Below are 25,382 nucleotides of genomic sequence, written 5' to 3'. Positions count from 1 at the left end.
ATTGATTATAAATATTCCTTTAACGAATCTTCAAGGTTCAAACTATGCATTAAGGTCGAGTCGGGACTAAACCAGATCCTCAGGAAAATATTTGCAATTTTTAAAATTTTTCACACATATAAGGGTCATATGGCTGTGTCTCTGGGGCGTGTAACTCTCTAACTTGCATCTTTGAAGAAACTTGGGTCACACGGCCTTAGTACACGCCCATGTTGCTAGGCTATGTGGTAAATTTTAATTTTCGAAATTAAGTATAGGTTTCACACAGTCATATCATACAGCCATGTCTTCAGGCCGTGTGCCTCACACGGCCAAGGCACACGCCCGTGTCTATCCCATGTGAACATTGTTTAGGCTATTTTCCAAGCCTTATTTATCTCCCAATTGATCTTTTACCTACACCAACACTTAAACACATTAAAGAATTAATTCAAGATATTTAACCAAGTCCAAATCAAGTTTTATGCTTATTATATCTTCTTCTATACTTGTATATGCAAGATTACTTATTTCATCCATTTTATTTATATAGGCTTACTATATATTAATTTTATCATCTCATTTTAATTCTTCTATATGTTTATCACTATTTTATTATTCACACTCTCATTCCATTAGCATGTTAAGACCATATAAATGTATGTGTCAAATATATCAAATACAAGCCATATTAGTGGCTAGATACTTGCATATCAAGTTATAATTCAGCATTGGTTAATAAACCTATACATGCCATTATACATCTAGTGATTTATGACACACACATATATAAATATGCTGAATATACCTGTAGTTAATGTGATCGATCCCCATCAATGCTTCCAATCCAACGAGCTTCCAAATAACTTTTCTCCATGTTTAGTATAAATTTGCAAAGCTTAAACATTCAAATTGATCACGAGCTCTAACACATGTCTTCAACATATTGTTAATCATATAATTCGCTATCTCTTCTTGTCGATCACAATCTCGATTAACAAATTTATATAAGTGAACTCAATTTTGTTAACTACTTAAATACTATCACTTTACTTCACATTTCATTTAAACAGTAATATTTTTCATTCATATCTAGTTCAAAGATACATAATTCATATGTCTCACTCATACTTCAGTTCACTGTTTAATATCAATAAATAGAATTCAACTATTCACTTCTCAATCAGTATTTTTCGGTAATGATAAATTGATCTTTATTATTCAGTAACAATCAATCATTAGAGAAATCAGTCATTCAATACTTTTATTTACCCCTATTAACATGACTCGGACATGAGCGGATACGGATCCAACCAACACACCAAGATCGACACTCGATTGCCTCATCGGCTTTGCCAAAGTAAAAAGTGACAAGATCAAGATTTTCGATTACCTTATCGGATTAAATCGATGTAACGATGGCGAGACGACACACAAGGTGCCTCATCGACTCAAGTCGAAATAACGATCGACACTTATAGTGCCTCATCGACTCAAAGTTGAAGTATCCTGAACACTTCCAATCCTATGGCATGCTAACTATATCCGACTTAGCCCGATCATCATTAATAGGGTTTTAATCAATTTTCAGTTTTCAATCAATACACATTTCAATTTAATCACATAAATTAATAATTCAATACAATTCAATTTACTTTTCATTAACATACATTCAAATTCCACAAATATCACATATCCATATTTATTTCATCACATTCCCAATCAATTTAATTTTAATATAACATACATTCAATATTCAATTTCCAAATCAATCACATATATCCATATAATTTCAGTAAATTTATCACATACCAAATCAATCCATTTCAATTGTAAAACACAATACAAATAATTCTCACCTAAATTACTTACAATAACATTTAATCAAAATACAAAATTAATAATTAAATTCACTTTTCAATTTCAACCAATGTTCACTCCAATTCAAATAATCATCTCAATGCACTTACCATACATATTAGATAATAATTTCAACAATTAAATATTAAGTTCGAATTATAGAAATACAAATAAAACATTATATCATTTCTAATTCAACTTTTATCAACTATAATCAAGCTTGTTATCAATTTATACACAAGTCATTAATATATTTTTCCTCCTCCTCCTTTGCATCCACATCCTTAGTATAAATAACACACTTGTAAGTAACATTATCTATAATTTTTACTATTTACTTATATGAATATTTAAGCTGTCCATCTGTGTCATAATCACTATATTATTTTTGTCTTTAACCACAGAACTCCAAATTAAGATTAGATAATTTTACCTGAAACTAGACTCACATATCTTCTTACCATAAAATTTAAATAATTTTTGCTTTAGCCAATAAGTACGTTTTATTCTTTGAAGTCACCCCTGTTCCGTTGTCTGACAGTTTCAAACCTTCTACACTAAAAATTAATTATCTCATCATAAAGGATTCGGATGATGTTCTAGTTTGTTTCTATTGAAAACAGACTCATTCAAAATTCTAAAAATATAAATTTAAGCCCCTAATTATTTTTATTAAACTTTTTATGATTTTACAAAGTCAGAATAGGGGAACCCGAAATCATTCTGACCTTGTCTCACAAAAATTTATTATATCTCATGATTTACAATTCCATTGCTTATATCGTTTCTTCTATAAGAAACTAGACTCAATAAGATTTAATTTCATGTTTTTTTCATCCTCTAATTCGATTTTTACAATTTTTGATGATTTTTCAAATTCATACAACTGCTGCTGTCCAAAATTGTTTTATGCAAGATGTTAACTACCATTTTGCCTCTAAGCTTTTAAAAAGTGACAATTTCATCCCTGCTCAATTAACCTCTCAATTGAGCTAATTTTATCAATTAATACTTTATTATATTACTTTAAACTACTTTATAATTTTAGAGATTAGAATTTCAGCACTAAACTATAATTCCAAACTTTTTCACAATTAGGTCCTAAAATCAATTTCCCTCAATTTTACTTGACAAAATCATAATATATCAAAATTAAAGCTTCAATTCTATATTTATTCATCATATGTTTCCAAAAATCATCCATGGAAACTTTAAAAATTAGCCATGAAATCAAAAACTAATGACATAGTAAGTTCGACCCAATTGTAAAAGTCCAAAACCTTAGAAATTTCAAGGAGAAAGCAAGAATTAAACTTACATGAAGTTAGAGTATGAAAACCAGCTTGAACCCTCTTCCATTGCTATTTTTCAGCTGATGAAAATGAAGAAAAATAAAGAGAATTCTATATATTCCAATTTGGTCCCATTTTTATTTAGCTAATTTTGGCAATTTTCTAATTTTGCCATTATTTCACCCATTTCGTAATTTTTCTCAGCTATTGTCGCCCAAAATATCTCTTTTGGGCTTATTTGCACTTTAGGTCCTTCCTCATTTAAAAATTGAGCTATTTAATCCTTTTAGCAACTTTTACACCTTTTTCAATTTAGTCCTTTGTATTTAATTAACCACCCAAACGTCAAAATTTTTTGACGAAATTTTAATACTTCCTTATTGACACTCCGTAAATATTTATAAAAATATTTACGACTTGATTTATAACATTGAGGTCTCGATACCTCTTTTTCTCAAATTTTTAACTTAATAAATCTTTATAAAGCACAAATTACTAATTCAAAAAATCTCTCAAAAATCACATTTGGTTCGTAATTATTAAATAAATAAATTTATGAACTTATTTGCCGAATTTAGTGATTTCAAACCACTATTTCCGAAATCATTGAAAGTCGGCTATTACAGTAATGCAATAATAGCTAACAATACTTAAATGGACTTATGCTTCATAACAAGAGAGAACACATCATGAAAATCAACTCCCTCCGCCTGACTGTAGCCCTTTACAACCAACCTCACTTTATATTTGGTGTCACCTGGACCCGATCCTTCCTTCTTTTTGAACACCTATTTACAACCAAATATCTATTTTTCGGTGGGTGTTTTCATGAGTTTCCAAGTCTTGTTCTTTGAATAGATTCTATCCCCTCTTCCATTGCGACAAACCATTTGCTCAAATCGGGAGTCTGAACTGCCTCGGAGTAATTGGAGGGATCGATCGAATCAGTGCTCTTCGCAACACTTAGAGTGTATGCCACTAAATTTCCATGACAGTATTTTTGTGGTGGATTAATTTATCGTCTTTTCCTATTCTGGGCTAACTTATAATTTTGTAGTTGAGATGTAGAAGGAGTTTGAGAGTCAAATGAAGCCTCTAACTGATATGAAGTTACTTTAGTACCCTTCTGCAGTTCCAAAGCAACTTCAGCCACACTTATATCATGATTTCGTCATGACATTGTGAAATCACGAAATCCCTATTTATGATGTCAGCTCTGCTCGTTCTATCGTCGTGACATTGCTGCTTGTAACGTTGGGACGCCATTGTCTGTTTTCGACTCTGACTCCACCTTTCTTGGGGAACTGTTTCATTTTTTTCATTAAAGGAAGGCGACTCCTTCCTTAGATGAAACATCGCAGTTTCATCAAACATAACATATCTACTAATTATCATTTTGTTTGTTTTGGGGCACCATAACTTAAAGCCTTTAACACCAGTGGAAAAACCCAGAAAAATACATCTTACAACCCTTGGTTTAAGCTTTCCCTAACTAATGCATAAGCAAGACAACCGAATACTCTAAGTTTAGAGTAATTAGGAAGATTACCCGACCATATCTCTTTAGCAACCTTTTCATCCAATGCTTGATGTGGAGACTAGTTCACCAAATAACTTGCCAAGTTTACAACTTCGATCCAAAACTCTTTTTCTAAGATTGTATTTGAAAGCATACATCAGTCTTTCTCAAGTAACGTTCTGTTCAACCTTTAAACAAAACCATTCTGCTGCGATGTACCAACAACTGTGCGATGTCTTTCAATTCCTTCTCGTTTGCAGTAATCATTAAACTCAGCTGAATAGAACTTGAGACCATTATCCGTTCTTAACCACTTTACAGATTTCCCAGTCTATTTTTCTAGTAAGGCCTTCCACTACTTAAAGATCTCGAAGACTTTATTCTTGTGCTTCAATAAATAAACCCAAACTTTTCTAGAGTGGTCATCAATAAACATTAGAAGATATTTCTACCTTTTTTGGGGATAACTAAAGCCGGACCTTATAAATCGAAATGAATATAGTCAAGGGTCCTTTTTGTCCTGTGCACTGTTGAATCAAAGCTAACTCGAGTTTGCTTCCTATAAATGCAATGTTTGCAGAAATCTAACTTTTCAACTCCAATGCCTATGAAAAGACCTCTTTTACTCAAAATGGTCATACCTTTTTTACTCAAATGACTGAGTCGCATGTGCTATAACTAAGTTGATTCAGAATCTGTAAAGAGGGAATTTCATCACGTTATCACAACGTCATGGGTTCCCTCATCGTGATGTGATGATGATTTCGTCTCTGCTTTTGTGATTGCTACCGTACCGGTCATTGTTGAACCTTGTAGAATGTATAGGCTGCCAAATTTTTGTCCTTTCATCAAAACAAGAGCTTCACAAAATACTTTGACACCGTTTGACTCGACGACGATCCTACAACCATTTGAGTTTAGGATACCTAAGGAGATGAGATTCTTCTTCAAGTTAGGCACATGCTTGACATTTGACAGTGTCCTTATATTTCTGTCGTGCATCTTGATATGAACCGTGCCAATACCAATTATCTTACATAGTGAATTGTTCCCTATAAGAACAACTCCACCTTCAATTGATCTATACATAGAGAACCAGTCCATGTTGGGACACATATGGTAAGAACACCTTAAATCCAAGATCCAATCAGACCTAAGCTTAGGCCTTTCGATCAAAGACACCAACAAGGAATCATCTCTTTTGTCCTTGGCAACATTGGTGTTGGCTATATTAGCTTTCTATTTCCCTTTCTCGTCATTTTCGGTAGCCCTCTTATTCTTATTTTTGAGTTTTAAATTCTTTCTTAATGTGACCTATCTTTTTGCAGTAGTTATAGGTCTTATCTCGGTTCTTCGAACTCAATTTCGATCTAGATCTTCTTTGACCCGAATCCTTAGATTATTTTCATCTTCTAACAACCAAAATCGAAGCTTGCCCATCTGACATATTCTTAGAACCTAATTGTAACACCCTTTACCTGGTCCAATCGCTAAACTCGAGTAATAGATTCTACAGGCAAATACGGAACATTTACTTACAATTCATAGTTCAAAATTTCAAGTCAACATTAATTAGTCACATATAACAAGTATGACATGCAATACAATCAAATTCAGGTTTAAATCGAGCTTACAAAAGCTTTAAATTAACCTGACATCCATTAAGGATCTATTTGAAATAATTACAAAACAATGGGAAAATTTTGTAAACAAGGGTCAGGCGATCGTGTCCCCTGATCATGTGAATGGCTGAGGCTGTTTGAGGGTGGGGCACATGATGGTGTGGGCAGACTATGTAACTTTACTGTGGCCGTGTGGGTAAAAAGTGTAATTATTTCAAAGTTGTCATACAGCAGTGTCGTCAGGACGTGTCATACGATTGTGTTTCAGCCCGTGTAACAACTTGATGTCGTGTCTTGGAACCGTGTATGACACATGGCTGTGTGGCACAAAAAAGTGTCCTTTAGGTCTTAATATCAACCTAGACATTCTTCTATATACAAGCATAACTTAAAGCATATAGTGACCTACTTATAACTTGCATATAGTTCACTAATATATAAACCAAAATACCACATTCAAACCATACCAATATGCCTCAAATGACACCTCAACACAACTAACATACATCATTTAACCATGTAAACATGCTCCAAAACTTACCAAACTATTTCAAGCTCAACTTAAGCATACCATTCATTTTAGCTTTAAATTAACCTGAAATTGATTAGGGATCAATTTGAAATAATTACAAAATAATGGGAAAATTTTGTAAACAAGGGTCAGATGGCCAGGTCCCATGATCGTGTGAATGACTGAGGTCGTTTGAGGGTGGGGTGTATGATTGTGTAGGCAGACTATATAACTTTACTGTAGCCGTGTGGGTAAAAAGTGTAATTATTTCAAAGTTGTCATACAGTAGTGTCACCGGGACGTGTAATAGGTTGTGGTTGTGTGCAACCATGCAGGCACAAATTCAATAAGTCATATGAGTGTGTTCCAGCTCGTGTAACAACTTGATGTCGTGTCTTGGAACCGTGTGTGGCTCATGGCCGTGTGGCACAAAAAAGTGTCCTTTAGGTTTCAATATCAACCTAGACATTCTTCCATATACAAGCATAACTTAAAACATATTGAAACCTACTTTCACTAATATGCAAACCAAAATACCACATTCAAACCATACCAATATGCCTCAAATGACACATCAACACAACTAACATGGCATACATCATTTAACCATGTAAACATGCTCCAAAACTTACCAAACTATTTCAAACTCAACTTAAGCATACCATTCATTTCACCAAACCTATTTCAAAGCACATTACCTAATCACCATATAGGCAATTAAGCATACATACCTGAACTATTCAATAAGATCACCAACAACAAAGATCATCACCAACACTTATATATATACATATACACATGATATTCAAAGTGCCAATTTCATCCGAAACATAACATTATGTAAACATATGGCCTTCCTAGGTACATGCCATTAACAACTAGAAACATCACCAACACTTCGAGTCTAGGATTGCCATTGGATGCTGATGTTGACGATCGAACCAAAAAGGACCTAACTTGCGTACGGAAAACAAAATCGTATGGGAGTATAACTTAGTAGTATTTCTGTAATTCGAAAATAAATCATATTATAAATTGTAATAGAACATAGATTAAGTTTATAAGATAAATATGTCAATTAATATTAACCGACATTATCAAATACTTGTTAAAACACAATTTGATACTTGATAAATTCATTTCATAAATGCTACCTCAACGATTTATTATCATATTTATCATTTGATTTCAAGCTTTCTATTCAATCAACATAGTAAATTTTCATATCGAATCATTCCATAAAATTATTTGTTTTCTGCACACACGTGCATACAATCAGAATGAAATATTTGTTAGTGCACATTTTGAAAATTGATAGATTTTATTTGCATCAAATGCATGTTGTTTAGGCTATGATTGTAACACCCCTAACCCATATCCGTTGCTGGAACAGGGTTACAGGATGTTACCGAAGTTTACAGAATAACTACACATAATTCCTCAATTTTCTTATGTTCATAACAAAACTGTCCACCTGAGTCATAGTCATTAAATTATTTATATCTTGAGCTAAAGAACTCAAAATTGAGAACAGATAATTTTCTCTAAAACTAGACTCACATATATTCTTACCATAAAATTTTCAAAATTTTTAGTCTAGCCAATAAATACAGTTTATTCTTTAAAGTCACCCCTGTTTTGCTGTCCGATAGTCCCGAACCCTCTTCAATAAAAATTAATTATCTCTTAGTACGAGATTTGAATAATGTTCCTGTTTATTACTTTTGAAAATAGACTTGTTAAAGATTCTAAGAATATAAATTATAATTAATAATTATTTTTGTACAATTTTTAATGATTTTCTCAAATCAGAATAGAGGATTTCAAAATCATTTTGACTCTGTCTTACACAAATTCAAATATCTCCTAATATGAAATTCTTTTGCTTACACCGTTTCCTTTATAAGAAACTATACTTGATTAGTTTTAAATTAATATTTTATTCAATCTCTAACTTAATTTCCACAATTTTTTCTGATTTTTCAAATTTAGACTACAGCTATTATGTAAGACTGTTTTAGTGCAAAGTATTAATGACTAAGTTTATAACACCTTTATTTCCTTTCACTACAATATTTCCCATCACTCCCTTTTATGTTCCTATTATCATATTATGAACATAGTTCCTCATGTAAGAAAACTCTACTTTAACATCACAAAAACCTATTACCCAAACTTACCAAAGTAACCACATTCACAATATCATATATCGTTAATTAATATACCATATGGCAAATCAATATGCATATTTTCCTTACCATACTTATACTATTTCATCCATGTGTGTATGAGAACCATTTATATCCTCATGAACTCATATGTTTATATATATATATATATCATTGCTAGCCATACCAATGGCTAACTTCCAAACATTGTGTAACATTTATTATTTCACTAATTTAGCTATACATGCAGTTTTCAAAATAAGTAAATCATTATACCAAAATTGATAGGATGATAGTGTGATGAAGTTTCCGACCCGTCTTCCACTTCTTTCGAGCTTTCAAGCACTATAAGACAAGGAAAATATAACCTAATAAGCATATTTATGCTTAGTAAGTTCATATAATATGAATTAAACTTACCAATCATGTTTAACATTTAAATCATATAGAAGCATAATTTCCATTCATTTTGGCTATATGCCTATTCATAAACATTTCAATCAAACATGTTAGTAACAAATGTACCAATAGGCATAGATGAGCTCATCAAGCTATTTTCTCATTCCATCTCATATTTCTCATGTCTAGTTTTTCTATCTCATCCGTTGAATCATTGGAATTGTCGATGGATTTTTTAGTAGAACACACAAAGTGTACATTTTCATATTTCGTCAATTCATATCTAGGATTTAGCTCTTAGGATGTTAAATCATCAAACACTCTCTCGAGTAGCATATCAAGTAATCGTAGCGAATCAGGATTACCATTTTAGGGAAAATCCTATCCACCTTAAGTTACCATAGTGAATAAGGAACAAATCCTATCCACTTTAAATATTTATAGTGAATCAGGAACAAATCCTATTCACTTTAATTTCTTTTAGTGAATCAGGAATAAATCCTATTCACTTTAAATTCTCAAGAAGGCTTTTGTCAGATTTTCCATCTGAGCTCAATCCATTTCTGCAACACATGCAGAATCTCATTTATTTCGGGAAATTTCCATTTATCCATCAGTCACCAATATTCAAACGGAATTTCACCCATTTATTATTATTTTTCAAACATGTATCATTTCTTTCATTTCACATCTATAATTCATATATTCAATTTCATACATCATATACAATACAATATAACATTTAAATTAACATATTTACATACTCATTCAAGTTATACGAACTTACCTCGATAGCAACTTATAATCGAAATTCTTTTAATCCGATTTCTTTTCCACTATCACTTTCCTTTTTCGATCTTTCCGGGTCTATATAAATGAATTTAACATCAATTCAACATATTTCATACTCATTTGAATTCAACTCATGTTCCAAAAAAAATTACTATTTTGACCCTAAACTGTTCATAAATTTCATTTTTGTCCCTAGGCTTGGAAATTAATATTTATGCAAATTAATCATTGTTCCAAGCCTATTTGATTTTTACATCTTACATTTACAGCACTTATATTTCATAAAATTCAGAATTTTTCTTTGAATTTCACAAGTTTACAAATTATTCCCTATTACACAAAAATTTTAATTTATTCTTCAATTTAATCCTTTACCAAATTCTAACTTGAAATTCTATCAATTTGGCCCTTAATTCATCAATTAATTCAACAAAAACCATGTCCAAAAATCTACTAACTGTCAAAGTTGCAACATATACTAAGTAATATTTTGTCCTAGGATTCCAAAAACATCAAAATTATAAGAAAAGGAGTTGAATAAACTTACCAATTTGAATTTGAACTTCAAAAACCCTATTTTCCTTCTTTTCTTTTCTTTCTGTTTCTTATCTCTATTCTGTTCTTCTTTCTCTTTTATTTCATATATATATATATATATAATATAATAATATAATAATATACTTTATAATTAGTTACTATTATATATATATACACGTTTTAAACTAAAAAATCTATGATTTTTCATACTTAAACCGCCTCAACATTTAAAAAATGGTATAATTCCTTTTAGTCCCTTTAGTTTTTCTTGAATCTATAATTAAACTTTTACCTCTATTGTAATTTAATCCTTTTACCTTATTATGTTTAATTCAAGCAAATTCACTTAACAAAAACCTAATTAACTATACAACTAACGAATCCGATTTATAGGAACGAAGTCCTGAAAATGCATTTTTTTTTCAATTAACTACAAAATCAATAAAATTTTCTTATCAAAATTTTCATGCAACCTTTTATCATAATATAGACCATGCCATAATTTTAAAATAAAATTTTCTTTTTAACTCGGATTTGTGGTCACAAAACCACTGTTCCGATTTCACTGAAAGTAGGCTGTTACTATGATTTTATTTTATTGAGTTTAATATTTCCTATTTGGATGCTTCAAAGATGATATCTATAACTACCTCTAAACTAGTTAATTTGGTGTTTTCTTTGATACAATGCTATTCTATCTATTTATATGTAGTGGCAAAGTCAAAGAGGCGGCCAGGGCTCCCGACCTCTCCTAAAATGGAAAATTTTCCATTTAGGCCCATTTATAATTTATAAAATTTAAAATTAGTAATGGTAAAATTACACTTTGCCCCCTAATGATAAAAATTTGATTTAATCCTTTAAAAATTATAAAGATATAGACTATAAAATGGTGAAATTACATTTTTACTATCATAAAAATATACAATTTAATTTTGCCCCCCCAAAATTTCTTGCTTTGCTCCTATTTGTAAGGTTAAATCATATAGAATGGTAAACTAGAATTTTACTTTAGTACTGTTGAATCACATGCATAGTAACTCAGAAGTTTATTAGTCCAAATGTACTAATTAGTTGGCATGATCGGGTTATACCATCTCAATCAATAATGATGCAATAAGATAAGAACATGAAGATTCTTCATTTATCAAGTATTTCATATTCTCAAAAAAAGATTTATTAAACTATATTAATAAAAGTTGAGATTGAATTAATTGCATTTTTGAAAGAAATATGAACCTATTTATCCAGCAAGTGGATGTTTTGACATAATTTTGGTACATGCATATACAAGTTAATCATACGTGAGTTATCAACTCGCAACTTGTTGTTTTCAAGATTTCATGTTTAATGATTTGTTTAAGAACAATTTTTTTTTCAGATTATGTAATTGTCACGTGTGAAAATGATATGTGAATTGTGCAAGTATACACGTCGAATCAAGTAATAAAGTGATAAGTGAGGTCATCTCTACAGTGATCATATTAGGTATACAAATGGTCAAGTTATTATAATAAAGTTAGATTAATGTTATAGCAAAATAATGATAAGAATGCACTGGTAAACAAAAGGAACATTAATATGAACAATATGTGTAAATGATGAATAATTGAAAATGCTATGGCAATGCAAAAGTAAAAATGCAATAGAAATTATGAAAATGACTGTGTGAATAATATGTAAATTAACAAATAAACAACTAAGAATGCTTTGGAAAAGATACTATGACAAAAAATAAAGGATTATGATGTGATGTGATGTGGAAGGTTGGGATTACTAAGAATCTACCCTTTTTATCAGTAATGCCTCAGCAAAATCATACTCAATCTACTACTCAGAAGAGTTCTAAAGTGGTCTGCTTCTTTCGAGAGCAAAAACCTCAACTTACCTTGCTTGTGTCTATAAGCTTTTAATACGGTACCTTGGACTGTTTCCTTCTATATGAGCGTTGCTCTATGTCTAGAGTCTACCATAAGTATGGATCGAGTACTTGCTCATATCATTCAATTTTGATCCAACTAATCCAACATTTTTAGAATTAGATTAGTTTATGGGCATGCTGCACCGTCATCTATGTTTAGGGATTGCACGCGTACAATTTAGAAATAAAAACAATTGAATGATAATAAATTAATTCAGATCTATGCTTCAACCATTAAAGAAAAATAAAGGTTTTATCATGTAATCTTAGCCCTATGAGATTTTTAGCTCATGGGTTGGCATATAAACTTCAAAACCAAAAGAACATCCAAAACTATTTTCATAATTCAATTCATGGAAAAACAAAGTAATAAAAACAGAAGACTTTGAGAAGACAGCTTTCGCATGTCTAGTTCAAACTCCAACAGCGCGGTGAGTGGTGGCTGAGAGAGACTGCATTCATCTTCCTCTTTCCATCTCTACTCAGTCGCTACCCTCTATTTTTACCTAAGGATCTCCTCCTCTCTGTTGTCGTTCTCTCTTGTTCACCCTTTAGGGTTTCCTCTTTTGGCTTTTTTGCAAGCTTTTTCCCTACAGTAAATCCAAGAACCTAAGATATCTTTTTCCTCTTTTTTAGATTTTTTTTGGATTAATATTCCTTCCTTTAGGGTAGGTGGTTATCAGCCCATGATCTCATGATCTTTTTCCTCTTTTTTAGGCTGATTTTTCTGGTACATATAGAGCTGGGTTGAGATTGGTATGTGTTAACTATTGACTCGGTCATCTTCCTAGAATTGCCATGGCATACAAGTTGGAAAACTGTCCAACCTTTTGCCCTGACAAACCTCCATTCTTTTATTTCTTTCTCCACATCCTGCACCTGCCAAAACACCAAACACAACCCTGCCACATGCAATTAAAAGTAACAAATAATAATATTTAAGCACTGTCCAAGCTCCTTATGCAATGTTCTAAAAATGCTAAAATAATATCTTAAAATGCAACTAAGTTCACTTAAGTATAAACAATTGACCCAGTTTAAAGGCATGAATTATAACTCTTTTCAACAGTTATCACACCCCCAAACCTGAGTTTTTACTTGTCCTCAAGTAAGATATGCAGAATATATGAACATAAGAATTGCCATTGTAACATAATCAGCTTTGCACTGTTAGACCATTTAAAGAGCATCTTGTACTTCAGTTATCAGCAATCTTCAATGTCTACAAATTTGATCAAGTGCCATACGCTTATTTAGCAAAGGCAGTGCAGAAAATATTGCCTTAAAAGAAAGAGAAATCCTAAGTATTCATGCAATTTTCATTATAGCAAGTACCTTTTAATTTACTTAGTTCAACTTTTAACTAACTCAGTTTTCCTTTTTTTTCTTTTCATCTGGCCTTATACATACTCAAATACATACATATCCAATTATTATGCCTTTTTTTCTTCTTTTGTTTTTTTTTTACTAGAGGATTCAGTTGGTCACATGATTCTTTGACTTGACAATTTCAATGGAGCATACACTAAATTTCCAAATACTCAATCATGTCACGATTTGAATACTCACTCATCAAGCTAAGGCTTTTAACTAAAAAGATGGATGAAGCGAACAATTCCCCCTTTAGTTGCTTAGCTCGTTACTACAGTGGAGTGACTCTAATTTTCTTTATTACACACTCTTACTCAAACTCACCTTTCTAATCAACAACACGATGCAGCAAAAAAGTGGTGCTGACTTACTCAGTAGTTCTAAGCATTGGAGTTTTCTATGGTATTTTTTTTAAAGAGTTTTCTTAGACATTGCCACTTTATTCATTATTGAGTATTGTCATGTTACCGAATATATTTTCAAGAGTCTCTAAGTTTATCAAAAGGAACTTACTATAGATCAATTGTAATAAGATTAGGACATCTTAATTTTAGGGATCAATTTACAAGCAAACAATCCTAAGCTAAAATCACTTAATCCACTGTCACAACTTTCTAAGTTTACCGGAGAATTAAGCTTTTCATCGAACATCACAGACAAAAACACACTCATCACAGTCTAAACAATTCCTGGCAGTCATGTTTGCCATGGAAAAATAAATGACAAATAAACAAAAAATGGTAAAATAATATGCTCAACTAAATATCTAATGTAGTTTAGATGCATAATACACCCCCAAACCTGAGGGATGTATTGTCCTTAATGCATGTACAAGTATGTAACATGAAACAAAAAAGATAGATATGCACAGAAAATGTCATGGCTAAAGAAATAAAATGCATGAGATAGGAAAAAAAAACTTCCCTAGCTTGGACTGGAGTGTAGTTACTTCATTCTGTTTGGCGTGTGGATTTAAGAGCACTAACTTTATCAGTCTCCGTAAATCTAGAAAAAAGCTACTCATTTATTCAAGAATAAAAGTATAAATGAAAACACCATGAAATAATTAAATATAACTAATAAAAAAGACGAAACTAAAGTAAAGTAATTAAATAAAAGAAAACCAAAAGGAAAAAAACAAAAAAAAAGAAACACAATTTTTAACTTAAGCATTGCGGAGGTCAATGGATTGCTTGTCCTATTTCACATGAGCACCCTAGTAGTGCTTCAAGCGTTGTTCATTAACTTTAAATGTGACCCCCATTTTCACATCTCTGACATCAACAGTTCCATGAGGATATATGTGAGCTACCAAAAAATGTTCATGAAAATTAAAAGGTCTATTTTGCTCCAGCAAAGTGCACAAAGGTCTCCGATATCACTATCAGAATTGTTGTGGCAAAATCTCATGAACTCTTCCTCTACTACTATTTCTATCAAGTCAATGGCACGGCATTCTTCATTCTCATCAGCATATTTCAGTACATTAAATACATTAAACATGACCTACTGATCATTCATCCTCATGGTCAGTTCACTTTTCTACACATCGGTTAAAGTTCTACCTGTAGCAAGAAAAGGTCTTCCAAGAATAATTGGCATATTTTGGTCAGCTTAAAATTCTGAAATAAGGAAATCCATAGGAAAAATAAATTTATCTCAACACGCCTTCAATTTTACCTTCCGGATAGGCGTAGGATCGATCATCTAGTTGCAAAGTAACCATAGTAGGTCTTGCTTTCCCAATTCCTAGCTTCCTGAAAATAAACATAGGTATTAGATTTATACTCGCTTCTAAATCACATAACGCCTTACCAATATATCAATTTCCAATTGAAAATGAGATAGTGAAACTCCTTGGATCCTTCAACTTTGGAGATAGTTTATTCACCAACATTTTTGTGCACCTTTTAATGAGAGCAATAGTCTTAAATTCTCACAATCTGCACTTCTTTGACAATAGATCTTTCATAAATTTTACATAATCTGACATTTGCTCTAAAGCTTCTACTAGGGGTATGTTAATATAGAGTTGCTTTAAAACATCCAAAAATCTTTTGAATTGGGCCTATTGTTTACAATTGTAGAATCACTGAGGAAGTGGTAGAGGTGGTCGTCCTTCAAGTTGCTGATATTGTTTTGCTATGACATTTCCCCTAATAAAATGATCTGATTTTTTTTTGCGACAGGCTGTTGTTTTACCTTTTGAATTGCAATGTACTTTTTAGACGGTTCTAAATTCTTTTCCTGGTCGAGTCTGAAATTGTCCTCTTCTGCCGTGGTATCTTGAACAACTTCATCCACTTGAGTCCCACTTCTAAGGGTGATTGTTTTTCAATACTCTTTTCCTTGTGATATCAAATTCTTAGTATCACTTGGAAATGCTTCTTGTGGCCTCGAATTTAGAGCGTTCACTATTTGCCTTACTTAATTTTCAAGAGCTCAAAGAGGCGCAGCCTGACTCTGAATCAAAACATCATTTTTTACCATATATTACTTCAACAAAGCTTCAATAGAATTAGAAGATGATACCTAATCTTTTTGAGCATTTTTACTCAGCATAGGATGATTATAATTAGGCGATGCATTGTGGATATTCTGTCTTGCAACATTGTGTGAACTCCTCGCACATTGATTATTCCAACTAAAATTTGGATGCTGTTTCCACCCTGAATTGTAAGTATTGGAATAAGGGTTATTATTCCAGTTAAAATTACCTATGTAGTATATCGATGCTGGGCTTGATGGGCATTCACCAAACACATGGTCTTCACCATAATAAATGCATGACAGTTCAGTTGAGTTCATCTCTTGAGTTGCAATGGTCTTCTTCATTGTTTTGATCATATTAGCTAAAGAAGATACCTAGGCTGTCAATGAAGTAATTGTGTCAAGCTCCATGGTACTAGCAGCTCTCTTGCACGTCCCAACTCTTGTGGCAGAGTATTGGTAGTCGTTGTTGGCAATCTTTTCCAAAATCTCATAGGCTTCGTTGTAAGATTTATCCAACAATTTACCATTGACAGATGCATAAACTACCATTTTGTATGTGCGTTCAACCCATTTTAAAACATCTTTATTTAAGTCCAGTGTTGAAATCCATGCATCGAACATTTCTGAATTAACTCTTTAAATCGTTCTTAGGCTTCATATAATGTTTCATCCTCTAACTGCCAAAAAAATATGATGTTATTTCTAAGCTTGGCATTCATGTTCTGTGGATTATACCGTAGCAAAAACCTCTAGCAAAGATCATTCCATGATGCTATTGTTCTCGACAGAAAAGTATTCAACCATGCTCTCCTTTGATCTCTTAAAGAATATGGAAATAGTTTAAGTCATAGAGCGTCTTCAGGAACACACTGCTGCCTGAATGAGTCACAAACCTAAAGAAAAAGTCTTAAATGAAGTCTTGGATCTTTAGTGGGCAGCCCACCAAACTGTCCTACTATTTGTAACATCTGAAAAATTACCGATTTTAGCTTAAACTACTGTGACTATCCCTAGATTTAGGTTATCTAAAATTAGGACAACATGCTCCTCGGATTGGTCTATCTTGGTCATCTATCACTTCACAAACATGAGAATTAGCACCCTAACAATTCAAATTATCATTCATAACAAGTATCACCTTACGAGAAGGGGGATTAACATATTGACCATTCTGATTATCATTGAGACCAGGATCATTCTCGTTCCTAGCCATTTTTTGTAGTTCTTTCTTCCTTCTTCATAAAGTTCTCTCAATCTCTAGGTCAAAATGATACTCTTTGTTAGTAGGAATGCATCTTTTCACGTACTGATGGCAAACCTATAGAAATTAGATAAAACTAAGTTAAATAAACTAATGGAATTAAGTAAAATAACCAAACCAAATTACACCAAATTACTGATCCTCGGCAACGGCGCCAAAAACTTGTCAAGTGTGAAAATGATATGCGAATTGTGCAAGTATACACATCGAATCAAGTAATAAAGTGATAAGTGAGATTGTCTCCACAGTGATCGAATTAGGTATACAATTGGTAAAGTTATTATAATAAAGTTAGATTAATGTTATAACAAAATAATGATAAAAATGAAGTGGTAAACAAAAGGAACATTAATGTGAACAATATGTGTAATTGATGAATAATTAAAAATGTTATGGCAACGCAAGAGTAAAAATGCAATGGCAATTACGAGAATGACTACGTGAATAATATGTAAATGAACAGATAAACAAGTAAGAATGATACAACGGCAAAAAAATAAAGGATATATGATGTGATGTGGAAGGTTGGGATTACTAAGAATCTACCCTTTATATTAGTAATACATTAGCAAAATCATACTCAATCTACTATTCAGAAGAGTTCTAAAGTGTTCTACTTTTTTCAAGAGTAAAATCCTCAAGTTACCTTGCCTATGTCTATAGGCTTTTAATACGGTACCCTGGACTATTTCCTTTTATATGAGCGTTGCTCTATGTCTAGAGTTTACCACAAGTATCGGTCAAGTACTCGCTCATATCATTCAATTTTGATCTAACTAATCCAACCTTTTCAAAATTAGGTTACTTTATGGGTATGCTACACAGTCTATGTCTAGGGATTGCACACATACAGTCTATGTCTAGGGATTGCACACATACACTGTAGAAATAAGAACAATTGAATGAAACAGTAAATTAATTCAGATCTATGCTTCAACCATTATAGAAAAATGAAGGTTTCATCATATAATCCCAACCCTATGAGATTTAGCTCATGGGTTGGCAAATAAGCTTTAAAACCAAAATAACATCCAACATTATTTTCATCATTCAATTCACGGAAGAATAAAGTAATAAAAATGGAAGACTTCAGGAAGACAACATTCACATGTCTAGTTCATACTCCCGCAACATAGTGTCCTATGGTGGCTGAGAAGGACTGCCTTCATCTTCCTTTTTTCGTCTCTACTCAGCTGTTACCCTCTATTTTTACCCAAGGATATCCTCCTCTTTGTTGTTGTTCTCTCTTGTTTGCCCTTTAGGGTTTTCTCTTTTAGCTTTTTATAAGCTTTTTCCCTAGGGTAAATCCAACAACCCAAGATATCTTCTTCTCTTTTTTAGATTTTCTTTTGGGATTAATATCCCTTCATTTAGGGTTGGTGGTTATCAACACATGATATCATGATCATTTTTCTCTTTTTTTAGGTTGATTTTTCTGGTACAAGTAGAGTTGGGCTGAGACTGGTATGCGTTGACTGTTGACTTGATCATATTCCTGAAATTGCCATGGCATAAAATTTGGAAAACTATGCAACCTTTTTCCCCGGCAAACCTTCATTCATTTATTTTTTTCTCCACATCCTACACCTGCCAAACCACCAAACACAACCCTTTCACATGCAATTAAAAGTAACAAATAATAATATTTAAGCACCATCCAAGCTCCTTATACAATGTTCTAAAAATGCTAAAATAATATCCTAAAATGCAACTAAGTTCACTTAAGTACAAACAATTGACCCAACCAAAAGGTATGAATTATAACTATTTTCAAGAGTTATCAGTAATTAAGACAATTCTTGCTAATGTTGGTAAGTTTATTACTCAAGCTTTCAATGATTATTGTATGCTACATTTTCTGTGTGAGTAAGAATCGCAAAAGTTTGTTGTTTATACATATAAAATGGTGTAGCAAAATTAATAATTAAATACCTCCAGTTAGTAGCTAAACCAAATTTTTTTTAAGGACATAAGTTTTTATATATATGTATAAGAATATGACATTTTATATGAACTGGCACTTGTACGCATGTATTAAGTTTTGATGAATAGTCCCCATTACTATTGACTTTTGGTTAGGAGCCAAATATGACCTTTTAGAATTTTTAACTGTGCAATGTATGTTCAAAATTTTCCATCACAATGCACTAAATGGGTATATAAGAAAATTGGGAATATACATTAGATATGAGTCTCTTTGTATTATTAAATTTGTTGAATAAATTGGAGATTCAATTATAACATGATTTGTGATTACTATTTGATTTTATAATTTTTCCAACAACATTAGAGGGAGAGAAATAATAGTTGGATAAGATAATACTTGGAATGAATTATCATTTTCCAGATCCTCGTAAAAAGTAATTTGAACTAAGAATTTAAAAATATAATTCACTTTATTGCAAATTAACAACCACATGCATTTACTGACTTCGTGAGAATAACCAAGCATTATATACTAGCTAATATTTTGATTTGAATTGAAGTCTAGTTAGGACAACTTATTAGAACAAATGAAAGTAATGCATGCCTGAAAAGCTGTTAAGCAGATAGGATTTAGTTTATTTCTTTTAAAAAGAATTGTTTGATTTTAATAAAAATATTTTTATTACCTCCACTTTTCTTTCCCAATTCTACACATTCTTTTTCCACTTTCCCCAGTTTTTTTTATTTATTTATTTTATTGTTCTTTTGTTCTTTATTATTATTATGTCGTTCTCCTACTTTGTTTATTCCCTTTCTTTGTTGCTTCGTGCTTAATCAAGTAAACAACAACTATTATCCTTTTCATTTGCAAATCCAACCCTTGTCTGAGGGTATTCATTCTATTGTTTAATTTTTTTTTATGAAACATCAACTTCTCCAATGCTGTAATTGCAATTTAGGACTACCATTGTAATCGTTTGGGTTTTTAAAATCTAATGGTTGACTCTGCATTAGAAAATATTCAGGTGTGTGATTCGAACCTGAAACGACATTAGAAACTTAAGAAAACTTGAAAACAGAGACTGTTTTTGAAACTATTTTGCATCACACGATCATGTGGCAGACCGTGTGGCCCACACGGGTGTATGGACCTATTTTCTGAAAAATTTCACTTAGTGTAATGCCCCGACTTTTAGTTTTTGTTTTTCGGATTATTTGACACAAATGTGTATCTACTTCAGTGGTTAACTGTTTTGGGTGTGTGTGTGAGGTCCCAAGTTCAAGCCTTATCTTTAACAAATTATGTTATTTTTGGACCTAAGCCCTATCTTTGTTAAGTGGGCTTATATTAATTTATCTGTAAATTCATATTAGAATGAGCTTGCTAGTTCGAGTGGTAAGGGTGTTCGTGTGTTGAAGGTCCTGTGCTTGAATCCCTGTGCAAATGAGGGAGTTTATTTTTGCTTGTTTGGCTGAAAGAGTTCCAATTGTATTAAAAGACTGAGAGTGAGGGTTAGTGGGAGAAAAATATGGGATTTGGGGGTTATCAGAAAGGGGTATCTTTTCTTTTTGCAAAATTTTCTCCCTCATCCTAAGAAAATTGACGTTGGTATCTAGTTCCTCTACCATTCCCCTTTCCTTTTCTTCCTTTTGGTTTCGATTCCTATTTTTTAGTCGTCACACCTCTACTTTTGTTATTTATGTTCTTGTCGCACATTTTGGTAAGTGGAGCTTTACTTTCGATAACTTGTGTTTTTCCAATGATTGATTAGGGTTACTGTTGTTTTCGGGCAACTACAAATCAAGAAGTTCGAGACTCTACTCTTGCGGGATAGTAGTTATTCGACCGGAGTGTTTGTGGTAAGCGATAGTGCTTGATTTGAGTTATAGTCGATTTTGGGTTCTGGTTTAATTGTGTATTAAAATTGATTTTGAGCGTCGGTATGCCAATTTTTAGGTTCTAGAGTGTTCGTGTTTGCAGTACCATCAAAATCTTACCAGAGTGTACCCGAAACGCAGAAAAATGAGATTCAGTGAAAGCCAAAAAACCCCACTGTCAACTCCACATCGCCACAAGACACGATCGTGTGATAGCCGGAGGGTGGCCATGTGAACCATACGGGCTAGGCCAAATTGGGCATGTGGGCCCACACGGACACGCTACACGGTTGTGTGGTATCTGGGCCAGGCCGTGTGATCTACATGGGTAAGGCCAATCTTGGTGTGTGGGCTCATTTATCTGAATTTTTTCCTAGGGTTGTACGGGTCGTCCCAAACGACTGTGGCCCTACTGTAGGATTGGTAAGGGCTAATTAAACCCTAAGCTATATGAACTGTTTGTTTGATATTCTGATTTGATTAGAATTCTGATGCATGTCTACTTGAACTATTTTCTGCTATCTGTATATGGTCATAAGCATTTGAGCATGTTAGATTATTTTTCTGTACTTGTATATTTTTGTATCTGATATTGGGGTTGGGATGATGTATATTAGAGAAATTATTCTAAAAGGTAATTTACGCCTATTATCTGGCAGCATGGCTGCATTATATCTGTTATGTGCCACATCGGTACTATATGGTGTGTAGGAATAGGTAGGTGTTTTAAACCCCACATGGTGTATAGGGATACCTGGAAATAGTATCTAGAGGATGGGGGTAGGATTCTGATTCTGATTTGTGTATCTGTATTTGTAATGGGCTTAGGCCCGAATCTGTATTTGACTGATTCTGTTTTACTGCATGTGTATGCATGCTTAATTCTATAGGGTTACACACTGAGTTTACGTAAACTCACTCTTTTTTGACTGATCTGTATAGGTAATTCATAGAGTTAGGCGGATCGGTGCAACGGAGGACTCGACGGTGACCACCTATTACATACCATTTCTGTTTTTGTTCTACTTTAAATTTTTAATTCCTTTCTGGGTATTTTTGTAAAATGTGGACTTTTCGGACTGTTGTTTTAATTTGGGTTTACTATGTATTATGCTTTTAATGTTGCCAAACTTGACAAAAGCTCAGATTTTACCAAAAACAAAGACTTTTTAAAAACATCAAACGATTTTTCCCATCAAACGGTTTTTCCTATACTTAACGATTTTATAAGCTTCCACTAAAAAGAGATACGTCTTAAGATGTTTCGACTATTTAAATAAATATTTTGGAATAATTATAAACAAATAAGAGTTGAATAATCGGAATTGGTTTCTACCCAGATAACCCCATTTTTAAAATCTATTCCATGTGACATCGCAGATTTAACCATAACGTCTAGGCAGAGTTTGCTGTATTACATTTAGCGGTATCAGAGCTAGGTTGCAAAACTCGACTGTGAATTTTGGGTTCCAAAATATGTTTTAAAGAATTGATTTTCAAATGGTTAAAAAATATTTTGATTGAGAATGTGGTACACCGAGTCTCTGGCACCGATCCTGTAAGTATTCTGAAACTTGGATAGTTTATTTTGAAATACTTTAGATAGCATACTCTAAAACACTATAGTGAGTACTCTTTGAAAACTATAATGAAACAAATAAAGACTGAAACTTTTGGAAACATTGCTGAACTTCTAATATTTATTACATAAAACACTTGTTAATAAATATTGAACTGATGCATAAAACTCTTAATGTAGATAAAAATTCGAAATTACAATAAGCGTACGAGGTATCCGTCAACGTGGTACTCGAAGCCGAGTTAGATGCCGTTGGGGGCTCGAGCTAAGACCTCATCTCTGGGCAGCATGCCAAATCTAGACACTAGTGAGACACCTGTGTCACCTGCTACTGAGACTGGGTTACAGAGTCATTCATGTAACAGCCTGGTTTTAGTTAAATCAAAAAAATGGTTTTGGAACCACAAATCCAAGGTCGTAAAATTATTTTAATATTATTTTTGGTGTTTATAGCATGTTATTTGATATGTGTGAAAGTTTCGTGAAATAATTTTAGCATTTGAGTGCTTAATTTGACGAAAGGACTAAATCGCGTAAAATAAAAAAGTAGCATGCTATAATTTAAAAGTGTTCATTTGCTATGGTTTATTAAACCAAAGGTCCTTATAATGTTATTAAACCATTGATAGTGGAGATGTACATAAATGGCCTTGAATTATGTGATTTTTAATGTTTTAACTAAAGGATAAAATGGTAAATTGTGAATTAAGTTATATTAAATAAAATAAGAACAATTTTATGCTAAATGGTCATCTTCCCCAACCGAAATAAGAAAGAAAATAAGGTTTTTGAAAACTTTGAAGGTTCGATCATGTTGATGTTTAATTGAAGGTCCTTTTTTGTTTCGTTTTTTTTTATTTTTACATTTTTGTGATCGTTGCTTTGAGTACTAGCTAGCCCAGGGACTAATTTGTAAAACTACTTAATGTTTTGGAAGTTTTCATTGATGAATTCATGTGTTTTTGAATGATTGATGATGAATTATATAAGCTTAATGATAGATATCTATGTTTTGTAAAGTGATTTTAAGTAAAAATGCATATTAAGGATTAAATTGTGAAAAGATGAAAATGTGGGGTTAAAAATGTGAATAAATGTGAAATATAGGCTGCTAGGGGCACTATAGTAATTTGGCACACATGGGTTTGAATTGAATTGGTGTAATTTTGTATTTATTGAAATAAGGACTAAATTGTAATAAATGTGAAATTATAGGGTTGATGTGTAAAATACCCCAAATTATGTGTTTTGGATGAAATTGAATGAATTGAGGAATAAAAGAGTTAATTTTGAATGTATATAGATCAAGGAAGAAAGAAATCGGATTTAGATCGAGGAAAATCGAAGGTTATCGAATAGTCGATTCAGTCCCTCTATTTCGACTACGAGGTAAGTTCATATGCAAATAAATGTCTTTGAATTGAATTATATATGTTTCATTATCATTGAATTCTTATGAATGTTGAACGAGCAAATACGAGCAAGAATCGACGAAGTTATGATATCTGAAAGTCGCGTACGAACTTTAGGAATAGTATAGGATACAAATGTCATGACATTAAGTTACCGAGATGTCATGTAAGACCATGTCTGGGACATTGGCATTGTATTGTGATTACGTGTAAGACCATGTCTGAGCTATTGGCATTGTTATTCGATTTCGTGTAAGACCCTGTCTGGGACAGTGGCATCGATATGTGATAATATGTAAGACCATATCTAGGATATGGCATTGTATGAGTTTTATGTGATTTTTGAGTATCTTTAACGATTTTGAATGGTTCAGCGGGAAAAGTCAAGTCGAGAAAGAATGTGTGAATGAGTTAAATGGCTCAGGAATGTATGAGATTCATACAAGTAAATAAAGGAGAGTATTTGATGATTTCAATTATGATATTGAATAGGTGTACAATGAGAAAGGTTTGTGATCTTATAAATGTTTATTCATGGTTGCCTATTGATAGAAATGATATTGATTCATGTGATAATTTATTTGTATATGGCTTACTAAGCTTTTAAAGCTTACTTTGTGTGTTCTTTCCTTTCTTTGTAGATAATCAAAGCTAGCTCAGACTCGGGGATCATCAGGAACATCGTCACACTATCGATCATCTTGTTGGTATTTTTGAAGCTTTGTGTATATAGTATATGGCATGTATAGGCTAGTGTCATTTTGATATGTTTTAAGATATGATATAGCCATGAGACTTGGCTTGTAAATGGTAATGTGTATGGCCATTTAAGTTGGCTTGATTTATGTGTTTGATAAGTGAT

The 25,382-nt window shown here is 32.4% G+C and overlaps 1 non-coding gene across 1 annotated transcript; it reads left to right on the top strand.

The window, feature by feature from the left end:
* Nucleotides 1-17,067: 17,067 nt before the first annotated feature.
* On the top strand, nt 17,068-17,174 carry LOC128279568 (small nucleolar RNA R71). The gene has a single exon (XR_008269770.1). It is a non-coding gene; the product is annotated as a small nucleolar RNA R71 (small nucleolar RNA).
* Nucleotides 17,175-25,382: the final 8,208 nt, after the last annotated feature.

The sequence above is a fragment of the Gossypium arboreum genome, chromosome 8 (genome assembly GCF_025698485.1).
Source record: "Gossypium arboreum isolate Shixiya-1 chromosome 8, ASM2569848v2, whole genome shotgun sequence".
Classification (NCBI taxonomy): Eukaryota; Viridiplantae; Streptophyta; class Magnoliopsida; order Malvales; family Malvaceae; genus Gossypium; species Gossypium arboreum.
Note: the sequence above shows the minus strand (reverse complement) of the source record. Positions and strands in the feature narration are given on the sequence as shown.